Source organism: Aulonocara sp. 'chitande type north' Nkhata Bay, linkage group LG13, assembly GCF_057382095.1.
Source record: "Aulonocara sp. 'chitande type north' Nkhata Bay isolate Kocher_YH1m ecotype deep benthic linkage group LG13, A_spYH_male_GT1.1, whole genome shotgun sequence".
In the NCBI taxonomy this organism is placed as follows: domain Eukaryota; kingdom Metazoa; phylum Chordata; class Actinopteri; order Cichliformes; family Cichlidae; genus Aulonocara; species Aulonocara sp. 'chitande type north' Nkhata Bay.
The window spans coordinates 31,437,368-31,451,003 of NC_141356.1; positions in this window are offsets into that span (position 1 = coordinate 31,437,368).

A 13,636-nucleotide genomic window follows, 5' to 3' on the forward strand; every position below is an offset into this window, starting at 1 on the left:
TAAATATATTGTATGTACCGTATTTTTCGGACTATGAGTCACACTTAAAATCCTTTAATTATCTCAAAAATCGACAGTGCGCCTTATGTATGAATTGTGGTTGTGCTTACTGACCTTGAACCGATTTTATGTAATACACGGCGCTTAAAAATCTGTCAAAAAATGTTTTAGTACGACTTTGGTAAGCTATGAAGTCGCACGGCTTGATGGATTGTCGGAGCATTACGGCTACGTAGTCAGGAGCCTGGCGGAGTGATACGTACTGTGCTGCAACATAATATTACTGTATTGTGTGTGGATCATGACCCCAAAATGCCACCTGTTAAGAGACATGCTGACGAAGCGGATTTCAAACTCAAGGCTGTCAGTCACGCAGTAGAACATGAGAATAGAGCAGCTGCGAGAGATTTCAATAATAATGAATCAATGGTACGGAAGTGGAGGAAGCAAGAAGAAAGAGTTGAGTAAAGTTTGACTTATCTGGCTGTTTTGTTTCGCTTAATGCGTTTTATAGTCCAGTGCGCCTCATGTATGAAACCAGACCTGTTCATCGACAGTGCGCCTTATGGTCCGAAAAATACAGTGTGTTAAATCTGATTGAACTATAATCCCTTGTCTTCTGCACAGGATGGTGAAGTCAATTCTGTGGATGTCCAGGTTAAGGATAATAGCAGCAGCACATACACCTGCACCTACACCCCACGTAAGCCTGTGAAGCACACTGTGATGGTCTCCTGGGGAGACGCTAACATCCCTGAGAGTCCATTCAGGGTGAGTATGCACTCACACACTCTCTCACTTTCACTCTGGCATGCAAGGTTTGCCTTTTCTTCTCACTGAAAAGTCTCTTGAGTTTTGGTGTTTGTGCCCACAGATGAATGTCGGAGCAGGCTGTCATCCAAACAAGGTGAAGGTCTCTGACCCTGGAGTGGCAAAGACGGGCCTCAAAGCCTTCCAGCCAACATACTTCACTGAAGGCGGGCTCTGCTGCAGATATTCCACTGGACATAGGAGAGCGTGACCTCAGCCAGCTGACAGCCCCTCTTACAACACCCTCAGGCCCAGAGGAGCCCTGCCTGCTGAAGATGCTGCGTAAGGCTCACATTGGTGAGTGTCCATCTGATAAGTGAGAAGTTTGCTAAACAACGAGACTCATCAGAATCCAAATACTTTATTAACCCTTAAGTAAAAGACAGAGGGGGAAAGTAATAAAAGTTAAAGCGTGGAGAAAGAAGCAGGAGCAACTGAAACGGGCTGCATGCACACACAAGAATAAGCGTTGTTAACATCTGTTTTGTCTGTCTGTCTCACAGGTGCTGTAGCGTATGGCCACAGCTTCACTCTGAGCTCCATCTCCATAGAGTGCAGACAGTGATATCTCATACTCCTTAAAAGTCCTTGGTCAGAGGGCCCGGTGGCGCCAGTGTCCGGCAGCCTCGCCTCTGTCAGTGCGCCCCAGGGTGGCTGTGGCTACGATGTAGCTTGCCATCACCAGTGTGTGAATGTGTGTGTGAATGGGTGGATGACTGGATATGTAAAGTGCTTTGGGGTCCTTAGGGACTAGTAAAGCGCTATATAAATACAGGCCATTTACCATTTACCATTCCTTAAGACACAGGACAACAGTTTATTGAGATATTGTATTTTTTTTACTTCATAATATGTACTCCAACAATCCAATAGTTCTTCCCCACCTGTCTCAGGTCGCCTCCACTTAGTGAGGTAAGAAACATCATCATCAGCTGCAGCTTCCCAGCGCACTGTCATCTCACTGTCTGAGAAATTAGTTACCCTAAGGTCAGAAGGAGGAGGCACCTTTACTAGAGGATTCGTGCAAATTTGATATATTTGACTTCTCTGTTTTTTTTCTCTCTGAATTATTTTTGAAAAGGAAAAATAATAATTTGAATGTGAAGCAAAACATGTATGGTGCTCGGTAAAGATGACACACCGACCCACTCCTCTTTTGTTTTTGTTTTTTGTTTGAGAAAGTTTGTTTTCATATTAAATAGTGTCAGTGACGTCATTCTACCCGACTACCACAGGTAAAGAAAAGCCTGAATCTGTAGATCTTTTTCTTTTCTTTTTGTCTAAAACACAAGAAATAAAAAAGGCAAAAAAGCCAGGGAAACATAGGAAATAATGTTTTGTCAGGCAATGACTTGTTGGCACAAGAAGAGTGGTCGTTGGTAGCCATGACAACAAGGAGGTGTGTTTGTTGCTGGCAGGTAAAAGAAAAAAAGCAAAGCAAAAAGTCAGGGGAAGCCCAGGCTACGAGGGGTCATCCCTTGGAATTTTCACTCCAAGATCGCCCGCCTGGACCTCCCCCTAGCAGGTGAACATACAGAGGGAAGTGAGCCGAGGGCTCGAACCCGGGCCTGTATGTTGCTAGCCTGCTAGCCCGCCACATGTGGCCACATGACGGGCGAAGAGAATGGGGCAAATTGTTCTATTTAAAGAGCACTACGCGCACATCGTGCGATCAGCCTTTTCCATTAGCTGGAGACCACACATTTTTGCACTCAAAAATAGCGGCGGGGCCTCAGTCTGTCTGTGGGGCATCGGGTATACCGGCCATTTGCCCGGTGGGCCGATGCTAATTTTGCCTTTTAAATGGCCCAATGTTGTTGTTGTTGTTGTTGTCCTCGTCTTTTTTTCCTAACCGTGTAAACAGTGAAAGGTGGCGGATTGGACAGATGCTGGCAGACGTGTAAAAAGAACTCAGTTGTTTGGTAGTGGCTATGGTGGAGCTTTCACACATTCAGTCAAATTAGCAAGTGGTGGAGGCCAGCAGGTGGATGGGGGAAAGGACTGGAGGTGGAGAGACCCAAGGCGGCCGCCAGTCCGACTGTCAGGTGAAATGAGCTTCAGGTAAGAAGTTATGACCTGCAGTCTATCTGGGTCAGACCAAGTTTAGGTGGAGTTTATTTTCCTTGTGCTAACTTGTGCTAACGTTGTGCTACAGTCAGTTACAATAACTCGTACTGTGTACTAGCTAGCATGATGGAGTTTCTGTACAGTTGGGTGGGTGCTATGATGTTACTGGTGAACTTTATTTTATTCATATGGTTAGTTAGTAGAGTTGCCAACCGTGCCATAAAAAACGGAATCCTCTGGTATTCAGAGTTAATATTATGCGTTTTGTATTGAGCTGAAAATAAACTCGATTTGTCCCGTACTTCAGCTACAATATAAAAAAGACAAAAAGCTGGAGTTATTCTGTGTCTTTGCTGCACAGCTGCCTCTTCTTCTCTCGTTCTCCCTCTCCTGCTGCTACTTCAATCATGAAACTGATCAATGATCAGCTGATCGGCGTTTCTGCCACAAGTCCCGTCTCTCTTGCTTGTTTATCTCCCGCTTTGCGCCAGAAAGAGGAAACTAGCAGAGGTCGTGTTAAACAGCAGAAGCGCCTTTAAACTTGATAAGCTGTTGTTAGAATTTATTTAATTCGGTGCAATTACTTTTTCATATAGGACCAAGTATGTTTGGATAGCTTTTTCCCCTTGAAAACTGCCGTTTAATATTAGACATTCTTGTCTAATATTAAAATTTATTGATCTGAAACGTGTAAGTGTGACAAATATGGAACAAGATACGAAATCAGAAAGGAGGCAAATGTTTTTTCACAGCGCTATAGTCTGTAAATGATCTTTTGGCTATAGTAGATCTTTGACTTGTTCCTTTTTTAATTGTTTGTTTAAAATAGTTTTCTCTAGGTTAAGGCGCACGGTCCAGGCCTACAGAGCAGTGGTCTGGCTGTTGGAAAACCCAGTGAACTCACAGTTGATGCCAAGCAAGGAGGAAAAGCTCCTCTGAAAATTATAGCCCAGGTATATCTGGCTTTGTATATGATCACAAATATGTTAAATATATTGTATGTACCGTATTTTTCGGACTATGAGTCGCACTTAAAATCCTTTAATTATCTCAAAAATCGACAGTGCGCCTTATGTATGAATTGTGGTTGTGCTTACTGACCTTGAACCGATTTTATGTAATACACGGCGCTTAAAAATCTGTCAAAAAATGTTTTAGTACGACTTTGGTAAGCTATGAAGTCGCACCGCTTGATGGATTGTCGGAGCATTACGGCTACGTAGTCAGGAGCCTGGCGGAGTGATACGTACTGTGCTGCAACATAATATTACTGTATTGTGTGTGGATCATGACCCCAAAATGCCACCTGTTAAGAGACATGCTGACGAAGCGGATTTCAAACTCAAGGCTGTCAGTCACGCAGTAGAACATGAGAATAGAGCAGCTGCGAGAGATTTCAATAATAATGAATCAATGGTACGGAAGTGGAGGAAGCAAGAAGAAAGAGTTGAGTAAAGTTTGACTTATCTGGCTGTTTTGTTTCGCTTAATGCGTTTTATAGTCCAGTGCGCCTCATGTATGAAACCAGACCTGTTCATCGACAGTGCGCCTTATGGTCCGAAAAATACAGTGTGTTAAATCTGATTGAACTATAATCCCTTGTCTTCTGCACAGGATGGTGAAGTCAATTCTGTGGATGTCCAGGTTAAGGATAATAGCAGCAGCACATACACCTGCACCTACACCCCACGTAAGCCTGTGAAGCACACTGTGATGGTCTCCTGGGGAGACGCTAACATCCCTGAGAGTCCATTCAGGGTGAGTATGCACTCACACACTCTCTCACTTTCACTCTGGCATGCAAGGTTTGCCTTTTCTTCTCACTGAAAAGTCTCTTGAGTTTTGGTGTTTGTGCCCACAGATGAATGTCGGAGCAGGCTGTCATCCAAACAAGGTGAAGGTCTCTGACCCTGGAGTGGCAAAGACGGGCCTCAAAGCCTTCCAGCCAACATACTTCACTGAAGGCGGGCTCTGCTGCAGATATTCCACTGGACATAGGAGAGCGTGACCTCAGCCAGCTGACAGCCCCTCTTACAACACCCTCAGGCCCAGAGGAGCCCTGCCTGCTGAAGATGCTGCGTAAGGCTCACATTGGTGAGTGTCCATCTGATAAGTGAGAAGTTTGCTAAACAACGAGACTCATCAGAATCCAAATACTTTATTAACCCTTAAGTAAAAGACAGAGGGGGAAAGTAATAAAAGTTAAAGCGTGGAGAAAGAAGCAGGAGCAACTGAAACGGGCTGCATGCACACACAAGAATAAGCGTTGTTAACATCTGTTTTGTCTGTCTGTCTTAGGAATCTCGTTTGTTCCCAGGGAGATTGGTGAGCACCTTGTTAACATCAAGAAGAACGCCCGTCATGTTCCCAGCAGCCCAATTGCTGTTATGATCAAGCAGTCAGGGATTGGTGACGTGTGCGTGTGAGTGGACCGTGGCTGACCAAAGCCAGGACTTTTCAGCCTTGAGAGTTCATCATTGATGCAGGTATATGCTCAGTGAAAGCATAAATACTGTGATATTTTTCTTTTTAAACATTCAAATAGAATATAATATGAGAATTTCGATGTGAAATTTAACCTTTAAGTGACTAGTACTTTGAGAACTGCCATCAATTACACAATGAAGTTCATTTACATACAGGTTCTTGTATTAGTAATGCTATATTGTACATAGAGACAGAATTTGACATGAAGGGCTTCTGACCACAGAAAAGTAAAAGGTAACTGGGCCTAAAGACTAACGGGAGAGAAACACGCTTTCTGTGATTCTATTTGTGTTTTTGTGCTAATCTTGGATATCTTAGGTTGTCTCATTACTGTCATATATGTCCTGTCATTAAAACACTGGCTTCTAACAACTAACAGTGTCTCGAAAATAATTTAATAAATAAACTAATAATATGGATGCATGACTTTTAACTTGTCTATTTTTTAGGCTGAACACTGCTGCTAATGTCACTTAGGTAAATGGTTTCAGGCTCTCCCCTCCTGAGTTTGACAAACGTTCAGGATCAGAAAATGTGTGACTCACAGGTGCTGTAGCGTATGGCCACAGCTTCACTCTGAGCTCCATCTCCATAGAGTGCAGACAGTGATATCTCATACTCCTTAAGACACAGGACAACAGTTTATTGAGATATTGTATTTTTTTTACTTCATAATATGTACTCCAACAATCCAATAGTTCTTCCCCACCTGTCTCAGGTCGCCTCCACTTAGTGAGGTAAGAAACATCATCATCAGCTGCAGCTTCCCAGCGCACTGTCATGTCACTGTCTGAGAAATTAGTTACCCTAAGGTCAGAAGGAGGAGGCACCTTCACTAGAGGATTCGTGCAAATTTGATATATTTGACTTCTCTGTTTTTTTTCTCTCTGAATTATTTTTGAAAAGGAAAAATAATAATTTGAATGTGAAGCAAAACATGTATGGTGCTCGGTAAAGATGACACACCGACCCACTCCTTTTTTGTTTTTGTTTTTTGTTTGAGAAAGTTTGTTTTCATATTAAATAGTGTCAGTGACGTCATTCTACCCGACTACCACAGGTAAAGAAAAGCCTGAATCTGTAGATCTTTTTCTTTTCTTTTTGTCTAAAACACAAGAAATAAAAAAGGCAAAAAAGCCAGGGAAACATAGGAAATAATGTTTTGTCAGGCAATGACTTGTTGGCACAAGAAGAGTGGTCGTTGGTAGCCATGACAACAAGGAGGTGTGTTTGTTGCTGGCAGGTAAAAGAAAAAAAGCAAAGCAAAGCAAAAAGTCAGGGGAAGCCCAGGCTACGAGGGGTCATCCCTTGGAATTTTCACTCCAAGATCGCCCGCCTGGACCTCCCCCTAGCAGGTGAACATACAGAGGGAAGTGAGCCGAGGGCTCGAACCCGGGCCTGTATGTTGCTAGCCTGCTAGCCCGCCACATGTGGCCACATGACGGGCGAAGAGAATGGGGCAAATTGTTCTATTTAAAGAGCACTACGCGCACATCGTGCGATCAGCCTTTTCCATTAGCTGGAGACCACACATTTTTGCACTCAAAAATAGCGGCGGGGCCTCAGTCTGTCTGTGGGGCATCGGGTATACCGGCCATTTGCCCGGTGGGCCGATGCTAATTTTGCCTTTTAAATGGCCCAATGTTTTGTTGTTGTTGTTGTTGTTGTCGTCGTCTTTTTTTCCTAACCGTGTAAACAGTGAAAGGTGGCGGATTGGACAGATGCTGGCAGACGTGTAAAAAGAACTCAGTTGTTTGGTAGTGGCTATGGTGGAGCTTTCACACATTCAGTCAAATTAGCAAGTGGTGGAGGCCAGCAGGTGGATGGGGGAAAGGACTGGAGGTGGAGAGACCCAAGGCGGCCGCCAGTCCGACTGTCAGGTGAAATGAGCTTCAGGTAAGAAGTTATGACCTGCAGTCTATCTGGGTCAGACCAAGTTTAGGTGGAGTTTATTTTCCTTGTGCTAACTTGTGCTAACGTTGTGCTACAGTCAGTTACAATAACTCGTACTGTGTACTAGCTAGCATGATGGAGTTTCTGTACAGTTGGGTGGGTGCTATGATGTTACTGGTGAACTTTATTTTATTCATATGGTTAGTTAGTAGAGTTGCCAACCGTGCCATAAAAAACGGAATCCTCTGGTATTCAGAGTTAATATTATGCGTTTTGTATTGAGCTGAAAATAAACTCGATTTGTCCCGTACTTCAGCTACAATATAAAAAAGACAAAAAGCTGGAGTTATTCTGTGTCTTTGCTGCACAGCTGCCTCTTCTTCTCTCGTTCTCCCTCTCCTGCTGCTACTTCAATCATGAAACTGATCAATGATCAGCTGATCGGCGTTTCTGCCACAAGTCCCGTCTCTCTTGCTTGTTTATCTCCCGCTTTGCGCCAGAAAGAGGAAACTAGCAGAGGTCGTGTTAAACAGCAGAAGCGCCTTTAAACTTGATAAGCTGTTGTTAGAATTTATTTAATTCGGTGCAATTACTTTTTCATATAGGACCAAGTATGTTTGGATAGCTTTTTCCCCTTGAAAACTGCCGTTTAATATTAGACATTCTTGTCTAATATTAAAATTTATTGATCTGAAACGTGTAAGTGTGACAAATATGGAACAAGATACGAAATCAGAAAGGAGGCAAATATTTTTTCACAGCGCTATAGTCTGTAAATGATCTTTTGGCTATAGTAGATCTTTGACTTGTTCCTTTTTTAATTGTTTGTTTAAAATAGTTTTCTCTAGGTTAAGGCGCACGGTCCAGGCCTACAGAGCAGTGGTCTGGCTGTTGGAAAACCCAGTGAACTCACAGTTGATGCCAAGCAAGGAGGAAAAGCTCCTCTGAAAATTATAGCCCAGGTATATCTGGCTTTGTATATGATCACAAATATGTTAAATATATTGTATGTACCGTATTTTTCGGACTATGAGTCGCACTTAAAATCCTTTAATTATCTCAAAAATCGACAGTGCGCCTTATGTATGAATTGTGGTTGTGCTTACTGACCTTGAACCGATTTTATGTAATACACGGCGCTTAAAAATCTGTCAAAAAATGTTTTAGTACGACTTTGGTAAGCTATGAAGTCGCACCGCTTGATGGATTGTCGGAGCATTACGGCTACGTAGTCAGGAGCCTGGCGGAGTGATACGTACTGTGCTGCAACATAATATTACTGTATTGTGTGTGGATCATGACCCCAAAATGCCACCTGTTAAGAGACATGCTGACGAAGCGGATTTCAAACTCAAGGCTGTCAGTCACGCAGTAGAACATGAGAATAGAGCAGCTGCGAGAGATTTCAATAATAATGAATCAATGGTACGGAAGTGGAGGAAGCAAGAAGAAAGAGTTGAGTAAAGTTTGACTTATCTGGCTGTTTTGTTTCGCTTAATGCGTTTTATAGTCCAGTGCGCCTCATGTATGAAACCAGACCTGTTCATCGACAGTGCGCCTTATGGTCCGAAAAATACAGTGTGTTAAATCTGATTGAACTATAATCCCTTGTCTTCTGCACAGGATGGTGAAGTCAATTCTGTGGATGTCCAGGTTAAGGATAATAGCAGCAGCACATACACCTGCACCTACACCCCACGTAAGCCTGTGAAGCACACTGTGATGGTCTCCTGGGGAGACGCTAACATCCCTGAGAGTCCATTCAGGGTGAGTATGCACTCACACACTCTCTCACTTTCACTCTGGCATGCAAGGTTTGCCTTTTCTTCTCACTGAAAAGTCTCTTGAGTTTTGGTGTTTGTGCCCACAGATGAATGTCGGAGCAGGCTGTCATCCAAACAAGGTGAAGGTCTCTGACCCTGGAGTGGCAAAGACGGGCCTCAAAGCCTTCCAGCCAACATACTTCACTGAAGGCGGGCTCTGCTGCAGATATTCCACTGGACATAGGAGAGCGTGACCTCAGCCAGCTGACAGCCCCTCTTACAACACCCTCAGGCCCAGAGGAGCCCTGCCTGCTGAAGATGCTGCGTAAGGCTCACATTGGTGAGTGTCCATCTGATAAGTGAGAAGTTTGCTAAACAACGAGACTCATCAGAATCCAAATACTTTATTAACCCTTAAGTAAAAGACAGAGGGGGAAAGTAATAAAAGTTAAAGCGTGGAGAAAGAAGCAGGGGCAACTGAAACGGGCTGCATGCACACACAAGAATAAGCGTTGTTAACATCTGTTTTGTCGGTCTGTCTTAGGAATCTCGTTTGTTCCCAGGGAGATTGGTGAGCACCTTGTTAACATCAAGAAGAACGCCCGTCATGTTCCCAGCAGCCCAATTGCTGTTATGATCAAGCAGTCAGGGATTGGTGACGTGTGCGTGTGAGTGGACCGTGGCTGACCAAAGCCAGGACTTTTCAGCCTTGAGAGTTCTTCATTGATGCAGGTATATGCTCAGTGAAAGCATAAATACTGTGATATTTTTCTTTTTAAACATTCAAATAGAATATAATATGAGAATTTCGATGTGAAATTTAACCTTTAAGTGACTAGTACTTTGACAACTGCCATCAATTACACAATGAAGTTCATTTACATACAGGTTCTTGTATTAGTAATGCTATATTGTACATAGAGACAGAATTTGACATGAAGGGCTTCTGACCACAGAAAAGTAAAAGGTAACTGGGCCTAAAGACTAACGGGAGAGAAACACGCTTTCTGTGATTCTATTTGTGTTTTTGTGCTAATCTTGGATATCTTAGGTTGTCTCATTACTGTCATATATGTCCTGTCATTAAAACACTGGCTTCTAACAACTAACAGTGTCTCGAAAATAATTTAATAAATAAACAAATAATATGGATGCATGACTTTTAACTTGTCTATTTTTTAGGCTGAACACTGCTGCTAATGTCACTTAGGTAAATGGTTTCAGGCTCTCCCCTCCTGAGTTTGACAAACGTTCAGGATCAGAAAATGTGTGACTCACAGGTGCTGTAGCGTATGGCCACAGCTTCACTCTGAGCTCCATCTCCATAGAGTGCAGACAGTGATATCTCATACTCCTTAAGACACAGGACAACAGTTTATTGAGATATTGTATTTTTTTTACTTCATAATATGTACTCCAACAATCCAATAGTTCTTCCCCACCTGTCTCAGGTCGCCTCCACTTAGTGAGGTAAGAAACATCATCATCAGCTGCAGCTTCCCAGCGCACTGTCATGTCACTGTCTGAGAAATTAGTTACCCTAAGGTCAGAAGGAGGAGGCACCTTCACTAGAGGATTCGTGCAAATTTGATATATTTGACTTCTCTGTTTTTTTTCTCTCTGAATTATTTTTGAAAAGGAAAAATAATAATTTGAATGTGAAGCAAAACATGTATGGTGCTCGGTAAAGATGACACACCGACCCACTCCTTTTTTGTTTTTGTTTTTTGTTTGAGAAAGTTTGTTTTCATATTAAATAGTGTCAGTGACGTCATTCTACCCGACTACCACAGGTAAAGAAAAGCCTGAATCTGTAGATCTTTTTCTTTTCTTTTTGTCTAAAACACAAGAAATAAAAAAGGCAAAAAAGCCAGGGAAACATAGGAAATAATGTTTTGTCAGGCAATGACTTGTTGGCACAAGAAGAGTGGTCGTTGGTAGCCATGACAACAAGGAGGTGTGTTTGTTGCTGGCAGGTAAAAGAAAAAAAGCAAAGCAAAGCAAAAAGTCAGGGGAAGCCCAGGCTACGAGGGGTCATCCCTTGGAATTTTCACTCCAAGATCGCCCGCCTGGACCTCCCCCTAGCAGGTGAACATACAGAGGGAAGTGAGCCGAGGGCTCGAACCCGGGCCTGTATGTTGCTAGCCTGCTAGCCCGCCACATGTGGCCACATGACAGGCGAAGAGAATGGGGCAAATTGTTCTATTTAAAGAGCACTACGCGCACATCGTGCGATCAGCCTTTTCCATTAGCTGGAGACCACACATTTTTGCACTCAAAAATAGCAGCGGGGCCTCAGTCTGTCTGTGGGGCATCGGGTATACCGGCCATTTGCCCGGTGGGCCGATGCTAATTTTGCCTTTTAAATGGCCCAATGTTTTGTTGTTGTTGTCGTCTTTTTTTCCTAACCGTGTAAACAGTGAAAGGTGGCGGATTGGACAGATGCTGGCAGACGTGTAAAAAGAACTCAGTTGTTTGGTAGTGGCTATGGTGGAGCTTTCACACATTCAGTCAAATTAGCAAGTGGTGGAGGCCAGCAGGTGGATGGGGGAAAGGACTGGAGGTGGAGAGACCCAAGGCGGCCGCCAGTCCGACTGTCAGGTGAAATGAGCTTCAGGTAAGAAGTTATGACCTGCAGTCTATCTGGGTCAGACCAAGTTTAGGTGGAGTTTATTTTCCTTGTGCTAACTTGTGCTAACGTTGTGCTACAGTCAGTTACAATAACTCGTACTGTGTACTAGCTAGCATGATGGAGTTTCTGTACAGTTGGGTGGGTGCTATGATGTTACTGGTGAACTTTATTTTATTCATATGGTTAGTTAGTAGAGTTGCCAACCGTGCCATAAAAAACGGAATCCTCTGGTATTCAGAGTTAATATTATGCGTTTTGTATTGAGCTGAAAATAAACTCGATTTGTCCCGTACTTCAGCTACAATATAAAAAAGACAAAAAGCTGGAGTTATTCTGTGTCTTTGCTGCACAGCTGCCTCTTCTTCTCTCGTTCTCCCTCTCCTGCTGCTACTTCAATCATGAAACTGATCAATGATCAGCTGATCGGCGTTTCTGCCACAAGTCCCGTCTCTCTTGCTTGTTTATCTCCCGCTTTGAGCCAGAAAGAGGAAACTAGCAGAGGTCGTGTTAAACAGCAGAAGCGCCTTTAAACTTGATAAGCTGTTGTTAGAATTTATTTAATTCGGTGCAATTACTTTTTCATATAGGACCAAGTATGTTTGGATAGCTTTTTCCCCTTGAAAACTGCCGTTTAATATTAGACATTCTTGTCTAATATTAAAATTTATTGATCTGAAACGTGTAAGTGTGACAAATATGGAACAAGATACGAAATCAGAAAGGAGGCAAATGTTTTTTCACAGCGCTATAGTCTGTAAATGATCTTTTGGCTATAGTAGATCTTTGACTTGTTCCTTTTTTAATTGTTTGTTTAAAATAGTTTTCTCTAGGTTAAGGCGCACGGTCCAGGCCTACAGAGCAGTGGTCTGGCTGTTGGAAAACCCAGTGAACTCACAGTTGATGCCAAGCAAGGAGGAAAAGCTCCTCTGAAAATTATAGCCCAGGTATATCTGGCTTTGTATATGATCACAAATATGTTAAATATATTGTATGTACCGTATTTTTCGGACTATGAGTCGCACTTAAAATCCTTTAATTATCTCAAAAATCGACAGTGCGCCTTATGTATGAATTGTGGTTGTGCTTACTGACCTTGAACCGATTTTATGTAATACACGGCGCTTAAAAATCTGTCAAAAAATGTTTTAGTACGACTTTGGTAAGCTACGAAGTCGCACGGCTTGATGGATTGTCGGAGCATTACGGCTACGTAGTCAGGAGCCTGGCGGAGTGATACGTACTGTGCTGCAACATAATATTACTGTATTGTGTGTGGATCATGACCCCAAAATGCCACCTGTTAAGAGACATGCTGACGAAGCAGATTTCAAACTCAAGGCTGTCAGTCACGCAGTAGAACATGAGAATAGAGCAGCTGCGAGAGATTTCAATAATAATGAATCAATGGTACGGAAGTGGAGGAAGCAAGAAGAAAGAGTTGAGTAAAGTTTGACTTATCTGGCTGTTTTGTTTCGCTTAATGCGTTTTATAGTCCAGTGCGCCTCATGTATGAAACCAGACCTGTTCATCGACAGTGCGCCTTATGGTCCGAAAAATACGGTGTGTTAAATCTGATTGAACTATAATCCCTTGTCTTCTGCACAGGATGGTGAAGTCAATTCTGTGGATGTCCAGGTTAAGGATAATAGCAGCAGCACATACACCTGCACCTACACCCCACGTAAGCCTGTGAAGCACACTGTGATGGTCTCCTGGGGAGACGCTAACATCCCTGAGAGTCCATTCAGGGTGAGTATGCACTCACACACTCTCTCACTTTCACTCTGGCATGCAAGGTTTGCCTTTTCTTCTCACTGAAAAGTCTCTTGAGTTTTGGTGTTTGTGCCCACAGATGAATGTCGGAGCAGGCTGTCATCCAAACAAGGTGAAGGTCTCTGACCCTGGAGTGGCAAAGACGGGCCTCAAAGCCTTCCAGCCAACATACTTCACTGAAGGCGGGCTCTGCTGCAGATATTCCACTGGA